We start from the raw sequence: 13794 nt of genomic DNA on the forward strand, positions 1-13794 counted from the left end.
TGTTAGAACACAGACTGAGTTAGTAATTTTTGATCTGAATCCACATTCTGTTAAAACACAGGCTGAGTTAGTATTCTGTTAGAACACAGGCTGAGTGAGTGTTCTGTTAGAACACTTAGGTGAGTGAGTATTCTTTAAATATAGACTGAGTCCATATTCTGTTAGAAAACAGGCTGAGTGAGTATTCTTTGAAAATAATCTGAGTCAATATCTTGTTAGAACACTTGCTGAGTTAGTATTTTGTTAAAACCCAGGCTCGGTGGGTATTCTGTTAGAACAGAGGCAGAGTGTTTATTATTAAAAATAAACTGAGTCCATATTATTTAGAACACAGGCTGAGTGAGTATTCTCTAAACATAGACTGAGTCCATATTCTGTTAGAAAACAGACTGAGTTAATAATTTTTGATCAAATTCTGAGTCCACATTCTGTTAGAACACAGGCTGAGTGAGTATTCTTTGAAAATAATCTGAATCCATATTCTGGTAGAACACTGGCTGAGTGAGTATTCTTTGAAAACAATCTGAGTCAATATACAGTTAGAACACTTGCTGAGTTAGTATTTTGTTAAAACCCAGGCTGAGTGAGTATTCTGTTAGAACACAGGCTGAGTGGATATTATTTAAAAATAAACTGAGTCCATATTCTTTATAACACAGACTGAGTGAGTATTCTTTTAATAAAATATGAGTCCACATTCTGTTAAAACAGAGGCTGAATTAGTATTCTGTTAGAACACAGGCTGTGTGAGTATTCTTTAAACATAGACTGAGTCCATATTCTGTTAGAACACAGGCGGAGTGAGTATTATTTTAAAATAATCTGAATCCATATTCTGGTAGAACTCTCGCTGAGTGAGTATTCTGTTAGGACAGAGGCTGAGTGAGTATTCTTTAAACATAAACTGAGTCCATATTCTGTTACAACACAGGCGGAGTGAGTATTATTTTAAAATAATCTGAATCCATATCGTGGTAGAACCCTAGCTGAGTGAGTATTCTGTTAGAACACAGGCTGAGTGAGTATTCTGTTAGTAAACAGGCTCATTGATTATTCTTTGAAAATAATCTGAGTCAATACCTGTTAGTACACTGGCTGCGTGAGTATTTTATTAAAAACCAGGCTGAGTGTGTATTCTATTAGAACACAGGCTGAGTGAGTATTCTTTAAACATAGACTGCGTCCATATTCTGTTAGAAAACAGACTGAATTAATAATTTTTGATCAAAATCTGAGTCCACATTCTGTTAAAACACAGCCTGGGTGGGTAATATATAAAAATAAACTGAGTCTATATTTTGTTGGAACACAGGCTGAGTGAGTATTCTTTGTAAATAATCTGAATCCATATTCTCTTAAAACACTGGCTGAGTGAGTATTGTGTTAGAACACAGGCTGTGTGAGTATTCTGTTAGAACACAGGCTGAGTCCATATTCTGTTAGAACACAGACAGAGTAATTTTTGGACAAAATCTGAGTCCACATTCTGTTAGAACACAGACTGAGTTAGTAATTTTTGATCTGAATCCACATTCTGTTAAAACGCAGGCTGAGTTAGTATTCTGTTAGAACACAGGCTGAGTGAGTGTTCTGTTAGAACACTTAGGTGAGTGAGTATTCCTTAAATATAGACTGAGTCCACATTCTGTTAGAACACAGGCTGAGTGAGTACTCTTTGAAAATAATCTGAGTCAATATCCTGTTAGAACACTTGCTGAGTTAGTATTTTGTTAAAACCCAGGCTCGGTGGGTATTCTGTTAGAACACAGGCTGAGTGGTTATTATTAAAAATAAACTGAGTCCATATTATTTAGAACACAGGCTGAGTGAGTATTCTCTAAACATAGACTGCGTCCATATTCTGTTAGAAAACAGACTGAGTTAATAATTTTTGATCAAAATCTGAGTCCACATTCTGTTAAAACAAAGCCTGAGTGGGTAATATATAAAAATAAACTGAGTCCATATTTTGTTCGAACACAGGCTGAGTGAGTATTCTTTGAAAATAATCTGAATCCATATTCTCTTAAAACACTGGCTGAGTGAGTATTCTGTTAGAACACAGGCTGTGTGAGTATTCTGTTAGAACACAGGCTGTGTGAGTATTCTGTTAGAACACAGGCTGACTCCATATTCTGTTAGAACACAGACAGTGTAATTTTTGAAGAAAATCTGAGTCCACATTCTATTAGAACACAGACTGAGTTAGTAATTTTTGATCTTAATCCACATTCTGTTAAAACGCAGGCTGAGTTAGTATTCTGTTAGAACACAGGCTGAGCGAGTGTTCTGTTAGAACACAGGCTGTGTGAGTATTCTTTAAACATACTCTGAGTCCATATTCTGTTAGAACACAGACTGAGTTAGTAATTTTTGATCTGAATCCACATTCTGTTAAAACACAGGCTGAGTTAGTATTCTGTTAGAACACAGGCTGAGTGAGTGTTCTGTTAGAACACTTAGGTGAGTGAGTATTCTTTAAATATAGACTGAGTCCATATTCTGTTAGAAAACAGGCTGAGTGAGTATTCTTTGAAAATAATCTGAGTCAATATCTTGTTAGAACACTTGCTGAGTTAGTATTTTGTTAAAACCCAGGCTCGGTGGGTATTCTGTTAGAACAGAGGCAGAGTGTTTATTATTAAAAATAAACTGAGTCCATATTATTTAGAACACAGGCTGAGTGAGTATTCTCTAAACATAGACTGAGTCCATATTCTGTTAGAAAACAGACTGAGTTAATAATTTTTGATCAAATTCTGAGTCCACATTCTGTTAGAACACAGGCTGAGTGAGTATTCTTTGAAAATAATCTGAATCCATATTCTGGTAGAACACTGGCTGAGTGAGTATTCTTTGAAAACAATCTGAGTCAATATACAGTTAGAACACTTGCTGAGTTAGTATTTTGTTAAAACCCAGGCTGAGTGAGTATTCTGTTAGAACACAGGCTGAGTGGATATTATTTAAAAATAAACTGAGTCCATATTCTTTATAACACAGACTGAGTGAGTATTCTTTTAATAAAATATGAGTCCACATTCTGTTAAAACAGAGGCTGAATTAGTATTCTGTTAGAACACAGGCTGTGTGAGTATTCTTTAAACATAGACTGAGTCCATATTCTGTTAGAACACAGGCGGAGTGAGTATTATTTTAAAATAATCTGAATCCATATTCTGGTAGAACTCTCGCTGAGTGAGTATTCTGTTAGGACAGAGGCTGAGTGAGTATTCTTTAAACATAAACTGAGTCCATATTCTGTTACAACACAGGCGGAGTGAGTATTATTTTAAAATAATCTGAATCCATATCGTGGTAGAACCCTAGCTGAGTGAGTATTCTGTTAGAACACAGGCTGAGTGAGTATTCTGTTAGTAAACAGGCTCATTGATTATTCTTTGAAAATAATCTGAGTCAATACCTGTTAGTACACTGGCTGCGTGAGTATTTTATTAAAAACCAGGCTGAGTGTGTATTCTATTAGAACACAGGCTGAGTGAGTATTCTTTAAACATAGACTGCGTCCATATTCTGTTAGAAAACAGACTGAATTAATAATTTTTGATCAAAATCTGAGTCCACATTCTGTTAAAACACAGCCTGGGTGGGTAATATATAAAAATAAACTGAGTCTATATTTTGTTGGAACACAGGCTGAGTGAGTATTCTTTGTAAATAATCTGAATCCATATTCTCTTAAAACACTGGCTGAGTGAGTATTGTGTTAGAACACAGGCTGTGTGAGTATTCTGTTAGAACACAGGCTGAGTCCATATTCTGTTAGAACACAGACAGAGTAATTTTTGGACAAAATCTGAGTCCACATTCTGTTAGAACACAGACTGAGTTAGTAATTTTTGATCTGAATCCACATTCTGTTAAAACGCAGGCTGAGTTAGTATTCTGTTAGAACACAGGCTGAGTGAGTGTTCTGTTAGAACACTTAGGTGAGTGAGTATTCCTTAAATATAGACTGAGTCCACATTCTGTTAGAACACAGGCTGAGTGAGTACTCTTTGAAAATAATCTGAGTCAATATCCTGTTAGAACACTTGCTGAGTTAGTATTTTGTTAAAACCCAGGCTCGGTGGGTATTCTGTTAGAACACAGGCTGAGTGGTTATTATTAAAAATAAACTGAGTCCATATTATTTAGAACACAGGCTGAGTGAGTATTCTCTAAACATAGACTGCGTCCATATTCTGTTAGAAAACAGACTGAGTTAATAATTTTTGATCAAAATCTGAGTCCACATTCTGTTAAAACAAAGCCTGAGTGGGTAATATATAAAAATAAACTGAGTCCATATTTTGTTCGAACACAGGCTGAGTGAGTATTCTTTGAAAATAATCTGAATCCATATTCTCTTAAAACACTGGCTGAGTGAGTATTCTGTTAGAACACAGGCTGTGTGAGTATTCTGTTAGAACACAGGCTGTGTGAGTATTCTGTTAGAACACAGGCTGACTCCATATTCTGTTAGAACACAGACAGTGTAATTTTTGAAGAAAATCTGAGTCCACATTCTATTAGAACACAGACTGAGTTAGTAATTTTTGATCTTAATCCACATTCTGTTAAAACGCAGGCTGAGTTAGTATTCTGTTAGAACACAGGCTGAGCGAGTGTTCTGTTAGAACACAGGCTGTGTGAGTATTCTTTAAACATACTCTGAGTCCATATTCTGTTAGAACACAGACTGAGTTAGTAATTTTTGATCTGAATCCACATTCTGTTAAAACACAGGCTGAGTTAGTATTCTGTTAGAACACAGGCTGAGTGAGTGTTCTGTTAGAACACTTAGGTGAGTGAGTATTCTTTAAATATAGACTGAGTCCATATTCTGTTAGAACACAGACTGAGTTAGTAATTTTTGATCTGAATCCACATTCTGTTAAAACACAGGCTGAGTTAGTATTCTGTTAGAACACAGGCTGAGTGAGTGTTCTGTTAGAACACTTAGGTGAGTGAGTATTCCTTAAATATAGACTGAGTCCACATTCTGTTAGAACACAGGCTGAGTGAGTACTCTTTGAAAATAATCTGAGTCAATATCCTGTTAGAACACTTGCTGAGTTAGTATTTTGTTAAAACCCAGGCTCGGTGGGTATTCTGTTAGAACACAGGCTGAGTGGTTATTATTAAAAATAAACTGAGTCCATATTATTTAGAACACAGGCTGAGTGAGTATTCTCTAAACATAGACTGCGTCCATATTCTGTTAGAAAACAGACTGAGTTAATAATTTTTGATCAAAATCTGAGTCCACATTCTGTTAAAACAAAGCCTGAGTGGGTAATATATAAAAATAAACTGAGTCCATATTTTGTTCGAACACAGGCTGAGTGAGTATTCTTTGAAAATAATCTGAATCCATATTCTCTTAAAACACTGGCTGAGTGAGTATTCTGTTAGAACACAGGCTGTGTGAGTATTCTGTTAGAACACAGGCTGTGTGAGTATTCTGTTAGAACACAGGCTGACTCCATATTCTGTTAGAACACAGACAGTGTAATTTTTGAAGAAAATCTGAGTCCACATTCTATTAGAACACAGACTGAGTTAGTAATTTTTGATCTTAATCCACATTCTGTTAAAACGCAGGCTGAGTTAGTATTCTGTTAGAACACAGGCTGAGCGAGTGTTCTGTTAGAACACAGGCTGTGTGAGTATTCTTTAAACATACTCTGAGTCCATATTCTGTTAGAACACAGACTGAGTTAGTAATTTTTGATCTGAATCCACATTCTGTTAAAACACAGGCTGAGTTAGTATTCTGTTAGAACACAGGCTGAGTGAGTGTTCTGTTAGAACACTTAGGTGAGTGAGTATTCTTTAAATATAGACTGAGTCCATATTCTGTTAGAACACAGACTGAGTTAGTAATTTTTGATCTGAATCCACATTCTGTTAAAACACAGGCTGAGTTAGTATTCTGTTAGAACACAGGCTGAGTGAGTGTTCTGTTAGAACACTTAGGTGAGTGAGTATTCTTTAAATATAGACTGAGTCCATATTCTGTTAGAAAACAGGCTGAGTGAGTATTCTTTGAAAATAATCTGAGTCAATATCTTGTTAGAACACTTGCTGAGTTAGTATTTTGTTAAAACCCAGGCTCGGTGGGTATTCTGTTAGAACAGAGGCAGAGTGTTTATTATTAAAAATAAACTGAGTCCATATTATTTAGAACACAGGCTGAGTGAGTATTCTCTAAACATAGACTGAGTCCATATTCTGTTAGAAAACAGACTGAGTTAATAATTTTTGATCAAATTCTGAGTCCACATTCTGTTAGAACACAGGCTGAGTGAGTATTCTTTGAAAATAATCTGAATCCATATTCTGGTAGAACACTGGCTGAGTGAGTATTCTTTGAAAACAATCTGAGTCAATATACAGTTAGAACACTTGCTGAGTTAGTATTTTGTTAAAACCCAGGCTGAGTGAGTATTCTGTTAGAACACAGGCTGAGTGGATATTATTTAAAAATAAACTGAGTCCATATTCTTTATAACACAGACTGAGTGAGTATTCTTTTAATAAAATATGAGTCCACATTCTGTTAAAACAGAGGCTGAATTAGTATTCTGTTAGAACACAGGCTGTGTGAGTATTCTTTAAACATAGACTGAGTCCATATTCTGTTAGAACACAGGCGGAGTGAGTATTATTTTAAAATAATCTGAATCCATATTCTGGTAGAACTCTCGCTGAGTGAGTATTCTGTTAGGACAGAGGCTGAGTGAGTATTCTTTAAACATAAACTGAGTCCATATTCTGTTACAACACAGGCGGAGTGAGTATTATTTTAAAATAATCTGAATCCATATCGTGGTAGAACCCTAGCTGAGTGAGTATTCTGTTAGAACACAGGCTGAGTGAGTATTCTGTTAGTAAACAGGCTCATTGATTATTCTTTGAAAATAATCTGAGTCAATACCTGTTAGTACACTGGCTGCGTGAGTATTTTATTAAAAACCAGGCTGAGTGTGTATTCTATTAGAACACAGGCTGAGTGAGTATTCTTTAAACATAGACTGCGTCCATATTCTGTTAGAAAACAGACTGAATTAATAATTTTTGATCAAAATCTGAGTCCACATTCTGTTAAAACACAGCCTGGGTGGGTAATATATAAAAATAAACTGAGTCTATATTTTGTTGGAACACAGGCTGAGTGAGTATTCTTTGTAAATAATCTGAATCCATATTCTCTTAAAACACTGGCTGAGTGAGTATTGTGTTAGAACACAGGCTGTGTGAGTATTCTGTTAGAACACAGGCTGAGTCCATATTCTGTTAGAACACAGACAGAGTAATTTTTGGACAAAATCTGAGTCCACATTCTGTTAGAACACAGACTGAGTTAGTAATTTTTGATCTGAATCCACATTCTGTTAAAACGCAGGCTGAGTTAGTATTCTGTTAGAACACAGGCTGAGTGAGTGTTCTGTTAGAACACTTAGGTGAGTGAGTATTCCTTAAATATAGACTGAGTCCACATTCTGTTAGAACACAGGCTGAGTGAGTACTCTTTGAAAATAATCTGAGTCAATATCCTGTTAGAACACTTGCTGAGTTAGTATTTTGTTAAAACCCAGGCTCGGTGGGTATTCTGTTAGAACACAGGCTGAGTGGTTATTATTAAAAATAAACTGAGTCCATATTATTTAGAACACAGGCTGAGTGAGTATTCTCTAAACATAGACTGCGTCCATATTCTGTTAGAAAACAGACTGAGTTAATAATTTTTGATCAAAATCTGAGTCCACATTCTGTTAAAACAAAGCCTGAGTGGGTAATATATAAAAATAAACTGAGTCCATATTTTGTTCGAACACAGGCTGAGTGAGTATTCTTTGAAAATAATCTGAATCCATATTCTCTTAAAACACTGGCTGAGTGAGTATTCTGTTAGAACACAGGCTGTGTGAGTATTCTGTTAGAACACAGGCTGAGTGAGTATTCTGTTAGAACACAGGCTGACTCCATATTCTGTTAGAACACAGACAGTGTAATTTTTGAAGAAAATCTGAGTCCACATTCTATTAGAACACAGACTGAGTTAGTAATTTTTGATCTTAATCCACATTCTGTTAAAACGCAGGCTGAGTTAGTATTCTGTTAGAACACAGGCTGAGCGAGTGTTCTGTTAGAACACAGGCTGTGTGAGTATTCTTTAAACATACTCTGAGTCCATATTCTGTTAGAACACAGACTGAGTTAGTAATTTTTGATCTGAATCCACATTCTGTTAAAACACAGGCTGAGTTAGTATTCTGTTAGAACACAGGCTGAGTGAGTGTTCTGTTAGAACACTTAGGTGAGTGAGTATTCTTTAAATATAGACTGAGTCCATATTCTGTTAGAAAACAGGCTGAGTGAGTATTCTTTGAAAATAATCTGAGTCAATATCTTGTTAGAACACTTGCTGAGTTAGTATTTTGTTAAAACCCAGGCTCGGTGGGTATTCTGTTAGAACAGAGGCAGAGTGTTTATTATTAAAAATAAACTGAGTCCATATTATTTAGAACACAGGCTGAGTGAGTATTCTCTAAACATAGACTGAGTCCATATTCTGTTAGAAAACAGACTGAGTTAATAATTTTTGATCAAATTCTGAGTCCACATTCTGTTAGAACACAGGCTGAGTGAGTATTCTTTGAAAATAATCTGAATCCATATTCTGGTAGAACACTGGCTGAGTGAGTATTCTTTGAAAACAATCTGAGTCAATATACAGTTAGAACACTTGCTGAGTTAGTATTTTGTTAAAACCCAGGCTGAGTGAGTATTCTGTTAGAACACAGGCTGAGTGGATATTATTTAAAAATAAACTGAGTCCATATTCTTTATAACACAGACTGAGTGAGTATTCTTTTAATAAAATATGAGCCCACATTCTGTTAAAACAGAGGCTGAATTAGTATTCTGTTAGAACACAGGCTGTGTGAGTATTCTTTAAACATAGACTGAGTCCATATTCTGTTAGAACACAGGCGGAGTGAGTATTATTTTAAAATAATCTGAATCCATATTCTGGTAGAACTCTCGCTGAGTGAGTATTCTGTTAGGACAGAGGCTGAGTGAGTATTCTTTAAACATAAACTGAGTCCATATTCTGTTACAACACAGGCGGAGTGAGTATTATTTTAAAATAATCTGAATCCATATCGTGGTAGAACCCTAGCTGAGTGAGTATTCTGTTAGAACACAGGCTGAGTGAGTATTCTGTTAGTAAACAGGCTCATTGATTATTCTTTGAAAATAATCTGAGTCAATACCTGTTAGTACACTGGCTGCGTGAGTATTTTATTAAAAACCAGGCTGAGTGTGTATTCTATTAGAACACAGGCTGAGTGAGTATTCTTTAAACATAGACTGCGTCCATATTCTGTTAGAAAACAGACTGAATTAATAATTTTTGATCAAAATCTGAGTCCACATTCTGTTAAAACACAGCCTGGGTGGGTAATATATAAAAATAAACTGAGTCTATATTTTGTTGGAACACAGGCTGAGTGAGTATTCTTTGTAAATAATCTGAATCCATATTCTCTTAAAACACTGGCTGAGTGAGTATTGTGTTAGAACACAGGCTGTGTGAGTATTCTGTTAGAACACAGGCTGAGTCCATATTCTGTTAGAACACAGACAGAGTAATTTTTGGACAAAATCTGAGTCCACATTCTGTTAGAACACAGACTGAGTTAGTAATTTTTGATCTTAATCCACATTCTGTTAAAACGCAGGCTGAGTTAGTATTCTGTTAGAACACAGGCTGAGCGAGTGTTCTGTTAGAACACAGGCTGTGTGAGTATTCTTTAAACATACTCTGAGTCCATATTCTGTTAGAACACAGACTGAGTTAGTAATTTTTGATCTGAATCCACATTCTGTTAAAACACAGGCTGAGTTAGTATTCTGTTAGAACACAGGCTGAGTGAGTGTTCTGTTAGAACACTTAGGTGAGTGAGTATTCTTTAAATATAGACTGAGTCCATATTCTGTTAGAACACAGACTGAGTTAGTAATTTTTGATCTGAATCCACATTCTGTTAAAACACAGGCTGAGTTAGTATTCTGTTAGAACACAGGCTGAGTGAGTGTTCTGTTAGAACACTTAGGTGAGTGAGTATTCTTTAAATATAGACTGAGTCCATATTCTGTTAGAAAACAGGCTGAGTGAGTATTCTTTGAAAATAATCTGAGTCAATATCTTGTTAGAACACTTGCTGAGTTAGTATTTTGTTAAAACCCAGGCTCGGTGGGTATTCTGTTAGAACAGAGGCAGAGTGTTTATTATTAAAAATAAACTGAGTCCATATTATTTAGAACACAGGCTGAGTGAGTATTCTCTAAACATAGACTGAGTCCATATTCTGTTAGAAAACAGACTGAGTTAATAATTTTTGATCAAATTCTGAGTCCACATTCTGTTAGAACACAGGCTGAGTGAGTATTCTTTGAAAATAATCTGAATCCATATTCTGGTAGAACACTGGCTGAGTGAGTATTCTTTGAAAACAATCTGAGTCAATATACAGTTAGAACACTTGCTGAGTTAGTATTTTGTTAAAACCCAGGCTGAGTGAGTATTCTGTTAGAACACAGGCTGAGTGGATATTATTTAAAAATAAACTGAGTCCATATTCTTTATAACACAGACTGAGTGAGTATTCTTTTAATAAAATATGAGTCCACATTCTGTTAAAACAGAGGCTGAATTAGTATTCTGTTAGAACACAGGCTGTGTGAGTATTCTTTAAACATAGACTGAGTCCATATTCTGTTAGAACACAGGCGGAGTGAGTATTATTTTAAAATAATCTGAATCCATATTCTGGTAGAACTCTCGCTGAGTGAGTATTCTGTTAGGACAGAGGCTGAGTGAGTATTCTTTAAACATAAACTGAGTCCATATTCTGTTACAACACAGGCGGAGTGAGTATTATTTTAAAATAATCTGAATCCATATCGTGGTAGAACCCTAGCTGAGTGAGTATTCTGTTAGAACACAGGCTGAGTGAGTATTCTGTTAGTAAACAGGCTCATTGATTATTCTTTGAAAATAATCTGAGTCAATACCTGTTAGTACACTGGCTGCGTGAGTATTTTATTAAAAACCAGGCTGAGTGTGTATTCTATTAGAACACAGGCTGAGTGAGTATTCTTTAAACATAGACTGCGTCCATATTCTGTTAGAAAACAGACTGAATTAATAATTTTTGATCAAAATCTGAGTCCACATTCTGTTAAAACACAGCCTGGGTGGGTAATATATAAAAATAAACTGAGTCTATATTTTGTTGGAACACAGGCTGAGTGAGTATTCTTTGTAAATAATCTGAATCCATATTCTCTTAAAACACTGGCTGAGTGAGTATTGTGTTAGAACACAGGCTGTGTGAGTATTCTGTTAGAACACAGGCTGAGTCCATATTCTGTTAGAACACAGACAGAGTAATTTTTGGACAAAATCTGAGTCCACATTCTGTTAGAACACAGACTGAGTTAGTAATTTTTGATCTGAATCCACATTCTGTTAAAACGCAGGCTGAGTTAGTATTCTGTTAGAACACAGGCTGAGTGAGTGTTCTGTTAGAACACTTAGGTGAGTGAGTATTCCTTAAATATAGACTGAGTCCACATTCTGTTAGAACACAGGCTGAGTGAGTACTCTTTGAAAATAATCTGAGTCAATATCCTGTTAGAACACTTGCTGAGTTAGTATTTTGTTAAAACCCAGGCTCGGTGGGTATTCTGTTAGAACACAGGCTGAGTGGTTATTATTAAAAATAAACTGAGTCCATATTATTTAGAACACAGGCTGAGTGAGTATTCTCTAAACATAGACTGCGTCCATATTCTGTTAGAAAACAGACTGAGTTAATAATTTTTGATCAAAATCTGAGTCCACATTCTGTTAAAACAAAGCCTGAGTGGGTAATATATAAAAATAAACTGAGTCCATATTTTGTTCGAACACAGGCTGAGTGAGTATTCTTTGAAAATAATCTGAATCCATATTCTCTTAAAACACTGGCTGAGTGAGTATTCTGTTAGAACACAGGCTGTGTGAGTATTCTGTTAGAACACAGGCTGAGTGAGTATTCTGTTAGAACACAGGCTGACTCCATATTCTGTTAGAACACAGACAGTGTAATTTTTGAAGAAAATCTGAGTCCACATTCTATTAGAACACAGACTGAGTTAGTAATTTTTGATCTTAATCCACATTCTGTTAAAACGCAGGCTGAGTTAGTATTCTGTTAGAACACAGGCTGAGCGAGTGTTCTGTTAGAACACAGGCTGTGTGAGTATTCTTTAAACATACTCTGAGTCCATATTCTGTTAGAACACAGACTGAGTTAGTAATTTTTGATCTGAATCCACATTCTGTTAAAACACAGGCTGAGTTAGTATTCTGTTAGAACACAGGCTGAGTGAGTGTTCTGTTAGAACACTTAGGTGAGTGAGTATTCTTTAAATATAGACTGAGTCCATATTCTGTTAGAAAACAGGCTGAGTGAGTATTCTTTGAAAATAATCTGAGTCAATATCTTGTTAGAACACTTGCTGAGTTAGTATTTTGTTAAAACCCAGGCTCGGTGGGTATTCTGTTAGAACAGAGGCAGAGTGTTTATTATTAAAAATAAACTGAGTCCATATTATTTAGAACACAGGCTGAGTGAGTATTCTCTAAACATAGACTGAGTCCATATTCTGTTAGAAAACAGACTGAGTTAATAATTTTTGATCAAATTCTGAGTCCACATTCTGTTAGAACACAGGCTGAGTGAGTATTCTTTGAAAATAATCTGAATCCATATTCTGGTAGAACACTGGCTGAGTGAGTATTCTTTGAAAACAATCTGAGTCAATATACAGTTAGAACACTTGCTGAGTTAGTATTTTGTTAAAACCCAGGCTGAGTGAGTATTCTGTTAGAACACAGGCTGAGTGGATATTATTTAAAAATAAACTGAGTCCATATTCTTTATAACACAGACTGAGTGAGTATTCTTTTAATAAAATATGAGCCCACATTCTGTTAAAACAGAGGCTGAATTAGTATTCTGTTAGAACACAGGCTGTGTGAGTATTCTTTAAACATAGACTGAGTCCATATTCTGTTAGAACACAGGCGGAGTGAGTATTATTTTAAAATAATCTGAATCCATATTCTGGTAGAACTCTCGCTGAGTGAGTATTCTGTTAGGACAGAGGCTGAGTGAGTATTCTTTAAACATAAACTGAGTCCATATTCTGTTACAACACAGGCGGAGTGAGTATTATTTTAAAATAATCTGAATCCATATCGTGGTAGAACCCTAGCTGAGTGAGTATTCTGTTAGAACACAGGCTGAGTGAGTATTCTGTTAGTAAACAGGCTCATTGATTATTCTTTGAAAATAATCTGAGTCAATACCTGTTAGTACACTGGCTGCGTGAGTATTTTATTAAAAACCAGGCTGAGTGTGTATTCTATTAGAACACAGGCTGAGTGAGTATTCTTTAAACATAGACTGCGTCCATATTCTGTTAGAAAACAGACTGAATTAATAATTTTTGATCAAAATCTGAGTCCACATTCTGTTAAAACACAGCCTGGGTGGGTAATATATAAAAATAAACTGAGTCTATATTTTGTTGGAACACAGGCTGAGTGAGTATTCTTTGTAAATAATCTGAATCCATATTCTCTTAAAACACTGGCTGAGTGAGTATTGTGTTAGAACACAGGCTGTGTGAGTATTCTGTTAGAACACAGGCTGAGTCCATATTCTG

The sequence above is a fragment of the Furipterus horrens genome, unplaced genomic scaffold, assembly GCF_987537825.1.
Source record: "Furipterus horrens unplaced genomic scaffold, mFurHor1.1.pri manual_scaffold_20, whole genome shotgun sequence".
NCBI lineage: Eukaryota > Metazoa > Chordata > Mammalia > Chiroptera > Furipteridae > Furipterus > Furipterus horrens.